The 11,464-nt window shown below is 42.1% G+C and overlaps 1 protein-coding gene across 5 annotated transcripts in view; it reads right to left on the reverse strand.

The window, feature by feature from the left end:
* Window positions 1–10,201, reverse strand: part of slc4a1b (solute carrier family 4 member 1b (Diego blood group)) — a 47,955-nt gene extending 37,754 nt beyond the window's left edge. For all 5 annotated transcript variants that reach the window (XM_061810383.1, XM_061810382.1, XM_061810381.1 and 2 more), the window contains exons 1-3: window positions 10,009–10,201; window positions 9,303–9,443; window positions 9,126–9,212 (exon numbers count right to left, since the gene is read on the reverse strand). The gene's annotated coding sequence lies outside the window, so the exon portion shown is untranslated. The remainder of the gene's footprint in view (window positions 1–9,125; window positions 9,213–9,302; window positions 9,444–10,008) is intronic.
* Window positions 10,202–11,464: the final 1,263 nt, after the last annotated feature.

Raw genomic sequence — 11,464 nt, forward strand, 5'->3', positions numbered from 1 at the left:
TGACACATTTAAGCACCCCTGACTTATGGATTACCCCCCCAAATATTATTTTTTCTTAGTAGCTATATACACACCTACCTGTCATTTGCAACCCACGAAGCTCTCGTCCTTTGCACCCGTGCAATCCATTTTTCACGACGAACCGGGTCTTTTGGAAAAGTATGAAGAGCGAATAATCCTCCCGAGTGTTTGAGCAATATCTAACAATACAGGCCGGCTTTTTGGCTAACACGAAGGAACAACGAGATACCTTCAAGCAGGTAAAACTCGTATAAACAAACAAGACCGCTTGGGTGCGCTACTGCCCTGTACGTCACTTCCTACTTCTTCTCGAAAACAAATCCCTCTAGAGAATTTTCATGGTGGGAATGACAAAAAGCCATATACATCAAAGTCATGTTTTGTGGTGAAAATAAACGTATGGGTCCATACCAGTTGCCGTTTTTTCATTAACAACATACTAAAAATCATGCATTTCATGACAGTGGACCTTTAACTTCACTCCTGATCCTCAAATTGGAATTGAGTCATATTTCCTTCAAATAACATATTCATCAATCTCAATTTAATTGGGCAAATGATCATCACGGTCATCAAAATAAATTTGAACGGGTCACCACGCCCCCGGTGGAATTTGATTCATTCAGAGTGTCGTCATGTTGATTTACGGTCCCCCTTTATTTATTCTTCGAGTGGGATGAAACAGGAAAGAAGACTCCCCCAGGAATGTCCGAAAACTGTGAGCTTGTGGAAGAAGTCGGTGAAAGATGTTCCCATAGGTTTCGATCCGTGAAGTGGGGAGGGGGGAGGGGGGCATTAGGTACACCTACGCCATTTAACGCAGCGTTTCCCAGCATTTATCCACCGTTCACAATAACGGGCTGAAATTTCCACAGGAAACTCACTCTCTCGTGGGAATCTAATCATGAAATCTAATGACATCCAATATGAGTCTGCCTTGAACAAAGTAATAACGCTCAGCTTTCAAGTGTGAACCTTTTTCAATTGCGGCTCCAATCCTGGAATTAGCCGTCAGCGGCGCGCGGCTTTGCATTTTAAGACCCCACCGAGTGTTGCGCTGTGTTTACAACTACTCGGGCTACTCAGAGGGGAGCACCTACCATCCACTAACTCATTGCTTTTACAAACTGCCCGTCCATAAAAATGAAGCGGTGCGGTTTGCCCGCTCGGTTTTCCGACCCGCCGCCGCTGCCTCCTCCTCCCGCTGCTTCTTCTTCTTCTTTTTCTCCTCATCATTTTGCTGGGGAGGGAGGAAAAAAAGCGCCGACCGGCAGCTGCCAATTAAGTGAAGAGTGATGAAATTGAATCTGCACTCCCAGCAAATGGACGGACGAGTGGACTCGCCCTCCTCGCCCGTCCGTCTACTCGGGGGAAAATTCTATTAGGCCTTGTAACAGGACCAGGACCATTCTTCACCTGCTTCCATCATATGGTACGAGCCTTCTTTCCTTTTGATACATTTACTGTCTCCATTATTCATGTTCGTAGCCTTCATCTGATTGCTTTTCCTCAGGAGCTACATCAAGTGATCGATATACACGTCACACAGCCGTGCGCTTGTTTGCAATGATGTTACAAAAGTACAGAATTTTTTAAAAATTCTATGAAAAATATCAAATACATAAAAACTAGAGATATGACCCATAACGGTCCATATCAACGAGCACAATTGGAAACCCGCGTTGAGACTGCAATGAGATGTCAGGAATCCCCCCCAGAGGCCCCTTTACTAGCTGTTCTTGTGTCTAGAGCAGGGCTGCCCAGACTTTTTGACCCCAAGAGCTACTTTTCAAGCAGCCAGCCTTTTGCGAGCTACCGACGAAGGGGGGAATGATGATGATGCTGCTCTCAAACCATTTTAAAGGTGATTGTCATGTTGCCTCCAATATTTAAAATACAGAATCAGGCTGTGCCAAGGTGGAATTTTAAAATGACACACCATCTCATCCTGCACTTTCTACATTGGCTTCAGATCAGACCTTTCCCACTCAGAAAAGAGAAAATCCTGTCCAGTTGAACCACTTTTTCTTTGATTATTCACATCCTCCGACAGTCAATGCATGTAAAAACAACAACAGCATTTCTTTTTTAACTTTCTACATTAATATCGAAAGTAAACATAAGCGGCGTGTCTAGCTCGTCTTTGCTCTACGTTGCCCAGACTGTGTTGCTAACTAAAGCAACGGTGGTGGAAGCTGTCATTATAAGACACATTGATGGGCTGCGGAAGTACTAGAACATTTGTAATTATGAGTGTACGTCTTTAGGAGCGACTGATATCAATCTATATCAACGACCCAACTGTAACCCCCACCCCCTTGACACTGCAATCATTTTTTTAATCTCCCTAACGGGGCCCCTAGCTAGCATGTTCGCTATCTAAAATTGTTTACGAAAAAAGTGAAGCGAAATTATAACTCCGGTGTCAGCAACTTCTCGCTTTCCACACCTTTTTTTTCATGCGCTTGGCATCGAGAAGTCGCCATGTGCACTGCATAAGGCCCTCCAGCATCTGCGGACAAGTTGCCATTTAAAAACGGTTAAAATAGACTTTTATTTTCATTAAGTTGGAAACGGCTCATGTTGTTGATGAGGGCAGTTCAAAGTTATGTTGTGGCCCAGAAGCCATTTTAATTGTGGCCTATTATTTTTGGCACAGATGAGCTTCTACGCAGTTCCCATATGGCTTTTTATACTTTTAAAAAAAGTTATATCTGCGTTGAAAGACTGCAAAGTAGAAGCCCTGTGAAGTGCATCTGCAAAGTATCCAAAGGGCTTTGCTTTTCTGTTACAACCGTATTTCAAAATGTATTAAATTCTCTACATGTACATAAAGGTGGGCATTGGCGGTACAAGCCAATTAAAGCATTCCATTTTAGGAATGTTCCGCGGCGCAGCTTGAGATGTTTTTCGGCGTTCGTTTTGTTTTTGCGGCGGTTTCGCGGGACACGAGGAAAAGATCCATTTATTTATCCCCGGGTGTTTTAAGTCAAGAACGCCTTTTAAAGCTACAGTAATTGATCTTTACGGGAACCCACATCAAGTCTGCGCGCTTTGCGTCTGGGCCTGCTCAGCACACGTCCAAAAACACTTTTTTATAGTACCGGGTGGAAGAATGCAACCATCAAGCGACCATTTTGCTTTCAATAAAGTTCCAGCGAAAACGGTATTGAAGCCCTAACGAGGACCTGAAGACCAGATGATTGTCATCGGCACCTCAAACTCCCACTGAGGACTGGCTGAAATGTTTGAAAGCGTTTTGACGCTCCAGGGTGTCCACTAGCTACCGAAGACATAAAGCACTCTAAATAGAGTGCTCTGAAAACGTTCTATTCTGACTAAAATCCTTATATTAATTACTGAAATTCTATCACAGACACTACTGAAATGTTCTCACACCCTGCTGAAACATTGTCATAAACACTAAAGAAATACACAAAAATGCTCACATAAACCAGTCACACACATTTGAAAAATGTACGGGTCTGGTCAGTCATGCCCGCAGATATAAAGTTGCGGGTGTGTGTTCTGTTTGTAATTATGAGTTGTACCCCTTTAAGAGCGGAGGGGGGCGGTGTCAGGTAAACCAGGACGTAGAAGTAGGCTGAGCAGCAGCTCGTTTTGAGAGAGCTGGATACGCGCCCGTCAAATCACAGTGACTGTATAAACACGACTGGAAGAGTCTCACACCCTACCGAAACATTATCCTACGCACTACTGAAACATTCTCAAGGACTACAGAAAGACTACTACCAAAATCTTCTCCTTCACATTACTGAAACAGCCTATTACACAGAGTACAGCAATAAATTAATTCGCTCACACACAAAACTGAACGGGTCAAACGCAGTACTAAACACAAACTCACTCTCGCTCTCTCGCTGCTTAAAATATAAATGAACATAGGGCGGCACGGTGGCGCAGCTGGAAAGCGTTGTCCTCACAGTTCGAGCCTGTGTGGTTTTTCTCCGGGCACTCCGATTTCCTCCCACATCCCAAAAATATGCAAAATTAATAGTACACTCTAAATTGCCCCTTGGTGTGATTGTCAGTTGTTTGTCTCTATGTGCCCTGCAATTGGCTGGAAACCAATTCAAGGTGTATCCCGCCTCCTGCCCGCTGACAGGTGGGATAGGCTCCAGCACTCCGTGTGACCCGTGTGACCCTTGTGAGGATAAGCGGCTAAGAAAATGGATGTTTGGATAAATGAACATGCTGAGAGGAATGCAAGCAAGGTAATGTTCAGGTATTTTCCAGTGTGTGTGTGTGTGTCAACATCCGGGGGGGGGGGGGGGGGGGGGGGTTGCAGACCTGAGGCACAATGCGCTGCAACTTGTCTGTGGTGGATGGAAAGTAAATGGGATGGGGTGGGGGCGGGCGGGGGGGTTGTCTGAATCACAAGTGAGGAATTACTTTTAAGCATTTCTCACAAGGCCACAGACACGCCCCAGAACACAAGTTACATTGGGTTACCACATGAACATTGTGTTCTCAGGACTGATTGAGGATACAGAGACTTCAGTGGGGAAATGCCCCTGCTGGGGGCAGGAGAAGGTTGGGGGGGAGGGGGGGGGGTCGCATGGCGTATCTCATGGGAAGGTTGGCTCGATGCTCTTTAAAAGGCCTTTTCTCTCGGTTGAATTCACGAGGGCTCAGGTTGCCAAATGCTGTTCAGCTAATTTAGCTTCACTGGTAATGTTGGCAGGGCCCACGTGTGGCAAGACTAATTACTGCGTAACAGACGAAAAAGTAGAAAATCTATTCTTTAATACACAATAATGAATGCACTCCAATCCACGACTGAAACGCTCCCAAACTCTCCTTATGTCGACTTTACGTGACTATAAGTAATACGTTCTAATGAATCCCAAACAAACACTTTTGTCATCATTATACCATTTGTCACTGTAATAGCATAATTACGTTTCAATTGCTCTCTTATGCAACTTTAAGGCGACAGGGCTGCGCGTCTACAAAGCAACACCATCCAGTTTTACACACATTATCTCGTGATTATCAAGTAACTTTTTTTTTGTTTGAGTAATTTATACTATTATACTTTATTATTTATTTTTAATATTATTTATTATTACTTTATTATTTATTTTATTAAATACACTATTATTCTATTATTATTCTCTTGGTTAGGAAAAATGGTTTGGCCGTACACCACTTACAGGGAATATTTTGACAAAGATGGATTCTTTTTGATATCCAACCATATTTTTCGCCGCTCATCCTCACGAGGGTCGCGGGGAGTGGTGGAGCCTATCCCAGGTGTCAACAGGCAGGAGGCGGGGTACACCCTGAACTGGTCGCCAGCCAATCGCAGGGCACATCCAGACGAACAGTTGCACTCACAATCACACCTAGGGGAAATTTAGAGTGTCCAATTAATGTTGAATGTTTTTGGGATGTGTGAGGAAACCGGAGTGCCCGGAGGAAACCCACCCAGGCACCGGGAGAACATGCAAACTCCATACAGGCGGGTCCGGGATTGAACCCGGGACCTCAGAACTGTGAGGCCAACGCTTTATCAGCTGCGCCACCGTGCCATTCATTTTTTTTTTTTTTTGATATATTGAGTAAATTGAGTTGTAACTGAAAAATTGCAGTATTACTGTATAATCTTATTTTCTATTGAATATATTCTTAAATTAATGCAACTATGTGATAGATGATGAAAATCAAACTCCAGATGCGCTTGACGGGCGCCTTGACTGCTTGGATTATGACTTCGGGCACCCAAAAAAAAAAAAAAATATGGTCCTCTCAATCCCATTTTCTCTTCCAGATTTCTGAGATGACAACAGCGAGTGTCATGTTGAGCCGCAGTATCAACTGTCAAGAGATTGGAGTCGGATCAAAGCGGGCCGGTGAAAAGTCGCCAACCCCCCCCCCTCGCTATATACCCTGAGAACTTGAGCGCCTTTGTTCGCATCAGCAGCTATCCGGCCCTGCCGTGGCCGCTCAGGAGCGCGCCGTTGTCTGCCGCGAGTGCACGCATATGTCGGGCAGAGAAGGACATTCTTGACTGTCTCAATTCAAATTTGCCAGGGTTGAGGTCGTGAGTTCGTATCCCACTGGGGCCTCCGCTCCCAGAGACGGGGGGTTGCTTCGGGAAGGGCATACGGCGTAAAAACTGTGCCAAACAAATATAAGCGTTTTGCTGTGGCGGCCACTAACGGGACAAGCCGAAAGAAAACTTGCTTACTGGTAGCGCCACTCTTTGGGGGGTGTCAAACAGAACCTTGATAACGGGGGCAAGGAGCATTTAGGGCTAACCTTTTACGTTTTGCACCTCCCACCCTAAACATGAACATCAAAAACGTTGATTTGTGGACCGGGTGGGGGGTTACATCGGACTTGTTTCTGTGCTAATCTGGTACATCATGAGGATGCCCCCTACCCCCCTCCCTCCTCCTCAAAAGACAACGAGAGCAGATTGAGTTAGAAGCAATCGGCTACCCAATTTATCTTATACGCCCAGCGATACAGATCTAATTTCAGCCTCTTAGTACCACAAACAGGAAGAAGAAGCTCGTCGATAAACAGCCCGCGGCCCCTCGGAGGGGGCGGGGATCAGAAAAGACAATATGATGACACAGTGGAAGGAAAAAAAAAAAAAAGAGGGTGTATGTCCATCGCAAACTCTATCGAGCTCTAACCCTGTCGTAAACCTCGTTAGGATTTTGTAAATTGACTTAAAAGCATTGCACTGTATGTAAATGTAATGTCATATTCGGAAGTGACGTTCGTGATCATTTAAAAATAGCTTCAGCGAAATAATAAATATGGGGCATCGAGTCAGTCCAATAGCACAGAAACCACAACAAAACATTACAATGTTAGGCTTGCTTTAGTCCAGTTTTCCTCTAGATCAGGGGTGTCAAACTCCCTTTGGTCTGCGGGCCGAATACAGCTTAATTTGAGATCAAGCGGGCCGAACCAGTAAACTCATTGCAAAATTACATAGAACTAACAATAAGCCCACTTTTTTCCTTTGTATTAGTCACTAATACTAATAATTAGTGCAAAGAATGAGTAAATTACCAAAATGTTTATTAACAGAATTTTCCTTTTACATTATGAACAATATATTATGAACAAGAGAATAACATAAGAACATCAATAAAGTATGTGCAATTTTAACAACACTTTTACACAGTTAAACATATATTTAAGTGCGTTGTACATAAAACTGATCACAGAAATAACAATAACAATGTTCCAAAAACATTCAGTACCAGCCTTGTGGAACTTCAAAACACTGTTTTTCAACATCTGGAAAGCAATTTGAACAAATGAATAACTTTCACAGCAATTATTCGTCTTGCTTGGAATTTGCCCTTGAAACTTGACATCGTTTATCCTGCACAAGTGCATCAATATGAGGCATCATGTCCCGAGAAGCAGCCAATTTCAGAATCTCATTCAAATGCTTATGTGTGAGCTTTGTTTTATTAATGTTCATTCGTGAGAAAACTTGCTCACAAAGGTAGGTTGTCCCAAACATGGACAATGTTTTAGCAGCGAGTGCTGTCAACGCGGGATAGCCTGGTAGGAGGTACTTGTAAAATGTTACTAAAATGCTTACTGAGGCAAATCTGTCCTTCAGTTCTCCATCACACTGCAAATCAATGATTTCAAGTTGCATGGCAACGGGCAAATCAGAAGCTTTGACTGTGAATGGTGAGGGAAAAACTGCAAAATCTGTTTCGAGTTCGCTAAAAACCTGAAATCTTTTCTCAAAGTCCATCAACAGCCCTGAAATCTTCTCTTTGTACCGTTTCACGTCAGAATTAACGCTTGCTGCGTCTCCCATAACTTGAACGCACGTATGCTGTCATAATACTGTGTTACGATTTTTTTGCGTCCCTGCAACATTTTGTTAAGAATATTCAAGTGCTCAGTGATGTCAACCATAAACGCAAGGTCCTGCAGCCACAGATGGCGCTGTAATTCCTTAACAGGTTTCCCTTTTTTCTCCATGAATTGTCCGATTTCATCACGTAAATCAAAGAAGCGCTTTAGCACGGCACCTCTGCTTAACCATCGTACGTTCGTGCGATAAGGCACACCGTGGATAATGTTACAGTCACTGAGAAAGCTGTCAAATTGACGATGATTGAGACCTCTGGCTCGGATGAAATTAACAACCACCTCCATGACGTGATCCATTCTTAGCGATTTGCTGCATAATGCCTCCTGATGCAAAATGCAATGAAACGTCCCAAAATGACCTCCCCCATTTGCGGCTTGTACTTTATCTCACACCAGCCACACGGGTTTCCCCATTCACCTCCGTGAACATATAAAAACATGTCAATTTTTCTTGAAAAGTCCGACACTCTGTGTCTACTTTTCTCCTTTTTGACAAAGACATTTTGCTGATGAGGGTGCGAGGCAAAAGGAAAAGTAGATAATGCAATTGTCGCCAATAGACGCTGTACAGACGTTCAATTTTACCAGGTCAAGGTGGTCCTACTTCCGCCGCAGTGTTGCTTTCATGTTGTCTGCACGTACTAAAACACTGCGCCCCCTAGCGGATAATACAAGAACTACAAATTTTAAAGAAAATTCATATTTTTTTTATACAATGCAGCTTTCTTCCCCGGGCCGTACCAAACCACCCGACGGGCCGGATCCGGCCCGCGGGCCGTATGTTTGACACCCCTGCTCTAGATGCTATCACCTGTGGTGTCGCACAGGGTACCACTCTAAATACATGTTAAATTACACCCCCCCCCTCCCCCATTTTCATTGATGGTTTTTTTTTAATAATTCCTTTGACCTAATGCTTGGTTTGTTCTCGGAGTCAACTTTAACTGATATACAGTAGACATATGTACTACGTTTATTTAATAAGCAATTTAAATATATCATTTAGCAGTAACTGTTGGTGATATTTAAGAGAAATGTATGCTTGAGAATGAAAATCCCAGCGGTGAGAAAGAACATGTTGGAATTTTAGCTCAGAAGTAAATCTTGGAGGCGGTCAAACATGAGACAAGGTTGACCACTTGGGGAATTGATCACGAGGGACTCGGGTTTAACCCGCTAAACTCGCAACATCTTGTAAATGTCAACAATCTGTCACTCACCTAACGCATATTAGCGCCTCCTTCTTTGTCCTGCTTTGAACTGTGAACTTGGTCCTCCATAGTCGACGTGAGTATTTCAAACAGGAACTATTTTTACACAAACAAATAAACAAAACAAGTTAGAATATGACTGACTCAATGTATTTAAATTGCAGAATTAAATCTGATCTATTTTACATTATGTTAATCCAGTTTAGGCCACACAGTGGCTCAGCTGGAAAGCATTGGCCTCACAGTTCGGGTTCAATCCTCCCTTTGTGGAGTTTGCATGTTCTCCCCGTGCCTGCGTGGGGCTTCTCCGGGCACTCCGGTATCCTCCTGCATCCCGAAATACGCGCAACATTAACTGGCTGGTGACCGGTTCGGGGTGTACCCCGCCTCCTGCCCATTGACAGATGGGATAGGCTCCAACACTCCTGCGACCCTTGTGAGGATAAGCGGCTAAGAAGATAGATAGATAGATAGATAGATAGATAGATAGATAGATAGATAGATAGATAGATAGATAGATAGATAGATAGATAGATAGATAGATAGATAGATAGATAATCCAGTTTAAATTGGAACAATTTTTCACATAATGACGCCCTGGGTGGCTTCCCTAATTGGAACCATTAGAAACCATCCTGAAATCTGTCAACTACTAATGCGGGGGGGAAGAGAGGTTATATGTGGTAAATTGGTTCGAAGTAAGACATTTATATTTCAACAGGTACTGTAAATTCTTTTAAGATAAATAGTCGTGGTGGAAATTCTTTCTTTTCTTTAGCTACCTGATTAGGAAGCGTCCTGTAGCATTGGGGTTAGCAAAGAGGCTAACTATCGTGTTTTGCTAACCTACTTTAAAAAAAAATAAAATAAAAAAGAAAACTTTTCACACTACCTGTTTGCTGCTGTCTGCCAGAAACCTCATGGCGATGGTTTAATGTCTCTTTAGAAGTCTGGGGGGTGTCGCTACCTTCTCTGAACACCGGTTTATGACTTACATTCGAGTCATCCACAAGTTTCACTTTAATTTGGATTACTCGAACACTCCCCTTTTAATGGAATATCTATGTTTTTTCGTTGTTTCCGGTTGAAAGTCTGTCAGGGTTTTATTCATTTTTCAAAAACTAAAATAATCTCAATTGGTAATTAAGAACCTGTCGACTTAATAAGGCAGGAAATAAATCCTTCGCTTTACAATTGGAAAACAGTTTGAAAATTAGAATAACTTGTAAACAGGATTTAAAGGGGATGAGGGTGTGTGTGTGTTTTTATTTTTTCATTTTATTATTTTTTTTTAGGTCACTTAAAGATATAATCAATTATGACAAGTACATAAACTTGGAACAATGGGAAACTTTATATCATATCTTGTGAGTCACCGGTTCTTCCCAGCGCGCTTGTCACTTTTGATTTAAAACCTTGCAAATGCCTCCTAAACCGCAAAAATTAACCCCGCAAACGGTGCTCTGCTAAACTCTTATTTCTGTAAGAACAACATTTGGGTTGAAAAGGGATGTTGCTTTTGTGATTTATGATCTGAAGTGCATTGAAGTGGACGCTGTACAACACTTTTCCTGCTCCCCAAAGACTAATAACAAGACAGTAAGTAACTGAACATTATTAATTCCCCCAAAAATGAGAAGACAGAAGATTTGTCAGTGTCAGGCTGCCACAATGGAGGTTGTGGATAAAAAGAGGGGAAACTGAACCCCTCCGCCTTCATCTCTGACATCTTGTTTCGTGGTAAATGATGACTGCTTGTACTTGTTAACTACGGAGCATATATCATATGTGATTTATGTATTTCTTCACGCTCGCTCACTTGCTTTCTCCTCCATTGGAAAATCAAATCTAATTTTAAATGATCGTTTCAGTGTAATTCACAACTTTTCTTATTTTAACATTATATTTGGATATTTACATGAATACCCCAAAAATAATTATAGTAGCAAGAAATGGAAAAACACTAGAAATGAATGTAAAAAAATGCTGAAGTGAAAAAATTTCAAAAAGAAAAACAAGACAATTTAGAAAAGGGGAATTCAACATGAACACAAATAAAATGAGTAAAATATTGCAAATATTTTTAAACATTTGTATATATGCAATATGTCTATTTATGTAGTAATTGGTTAATTTAAAATGATTGAAAAATTAAAAAGAATTTAAAATAAGTATGAATTACTGTTTAACTATTAAATATGTCAGTAAATTACAGATTTTAGATATGTATTTCATTTCTATGTACATTTGTAAACTTTTATAAAGGTCCTGGATTGGATGTCACTCGATTGCGCAATCAGGTGTACCTAATGGTGTGGCCATCGGTGACGAGCGTCGTGCTGCTGCCC

The sequence above is a fragment of the Syngnathoides biaculeatus genome, chromosome 22, assembly GCF_019802595.1.
Source record: "Syngnathoides biaculeatus isolate LvHL_M chromosome 22, ASM1980259v1, whole genome shotgun sequence".
Classification (NCBI taxonomy): Eukaryota; Metazoa; Chordata; class Actinopteri; order Syngnathiformes; family Syngnathidae; genus Syngnathoides; species Syngnathoides biaculeatus.